Below are 1773 nucleotides of genomic sequence, written 5' to 3'. Positions count from 1 at the left end.
GTTTCCAGTCCATATTCCCCACGACTTCCGGCCCGCGCGCACCGACGACACGCGATGGCCACAGCCACCGCGCTCCGGTCGGCCAGCCTCGCGCGCATGCGCGATATACTGCCTGGCTCACCTGACCCTCGGAGGCCGTGCCCGCAACCGATATGGCAGAGCAGTCCCAGTAAAGAAAACTCTAAACCAAATGACAGTTTAGAAAGTCGATATTGGTTTATTGCGGCGCCGGGTGCACGAGGAATATCCCCTCCTAGCATGCACACCGAACACAATTCTTTGTATCTACACACAAAGCTTTTAGGATAAGTTTTACTGTCCACCCCCTTTACAATGATTGGTTTTACAATTATAATATTGCTGGCACATTGTTTCCACTATTACGTATTGCTCAGGGGAAGGGTCTTCACTTGGGCAATGGTCTTCTTGACCTATGGGCCTGATTTTTAGTATTATAATAAGCGTTTAATGAGCCAAGTTCACAAAAAGGACAAAATTCTTTAGATATCTACTAATCTACAAAAACACTTCTCAGTTTACAAGTCCACTGCTGAGGTACTAATGAGCATGTACCCTCCTGGTTTTGATAAGCAAGGGGGCTAAGGTTTGTTAACAAACATTTCTCAGCAATGTAAGCAAAGAAACACGTTGAAAAACAGTGTATCACCAAAAGAGGTTAACAGAGTTGTTATCATCGACACAGCTTAACATCTAAAAACATCGTAAAAAAATAGAGCATTGTTATAACAGCTTACAGAAAATCACGCTACCAGGAGTCAGTGTTCACAAAGGAAACAGAGAAGTCCTGTAAAAACTTCATTCAAATAAAGGGAGAGACATATTCCTGTGGGGTCTCAACCTACAGAGGGACGCAGACTCCTTTTATCCTACTTTCTCCACCACAAGAGACCTTCTTCATTTCCCCATTGGCTGAGGTACTCTGAGTGTACAGACTTCCCGATCTGCCTGTGACTTTCAAGACATTCACATAGTTACACCCACATCATGTATCATGGGTATCTTGGGTAGCTAAACTCTGTTTCTTCTTTCCTTCTTAAGTCTGTGTTCACACTTTTGTTTACCTTAAGTACAGGCTACTTTTGTTCCTTATCTCGAGCCTGGGTACAAACAGACTATAGCAAAGACATCCAACTAGTGTTTGTATCATAGTGAAAAACAGAATAGTCAAAACTTATCCTAACAAAATGTCGTAAAAATAGAAGATAGTGCAAACCAGAATATTATCCGAAACAGCGCATAGTGAAAAACAATGTCGTCTAAATAACACAGAAAGATATCACGATTGCTATAATTATTCTAATAGTTAACCTCAAACACTTCGGCTTGTCAGCCTAACACAAAGAACAAGAACATCGGGCCCGTAACACTACCAGAGCGCGCGTAATCACCCGCCGACCAGCCCACTGAGACACAATTGGCTCCAAGTCCAGACACGGGCTCGCAGCGCTTCCGGGTTAGCGGGAGGCGAGCGCCCTGGCCGCCGGGTGGTCGCCTCTGCTGTAAGCCACTCCCTACCAGCGCCTCCCAGTGCCGAGCTGCCCCATAGCCGCCGCGCACCGAGCGAGGTAGGCCCATGCCGGAGGGGCAAAGTCACAGACCACAGCAAAACTCCGTTCCGTTACGCTCTGACGGAGTGAAGAGTGGGGGGTCGGAGGGAAAAGGGACCTTCCCAGCAGGCAGCGCGCTGCTGAGTGCCACGCCGCTGTGCACGGTGGGAGTTGTGTACGGGGTCGCGGCTTGGCCGGGTCCGGC

Source organism: Eurypyga helias, unplaced genomic scaffold, assembly GCF_000690775.1.
Source record: "Eurypyga helias isolate BGI_N326 unplaced genomic scaffold, ASM69077v1 scaffold10083, whole genome shotgun sequence".
Taxonomy (NCBI): Eukaryota; Metazoa; Chordata; class Aves; order Eurypygiformes; family Eurypygidae; genus Eurypyga; species Eurypyga helias.
The sequence above is the reverse complement of the archived record's forward strand: the minus strand, read 5'-3'. Positions refer to the sequence as shown.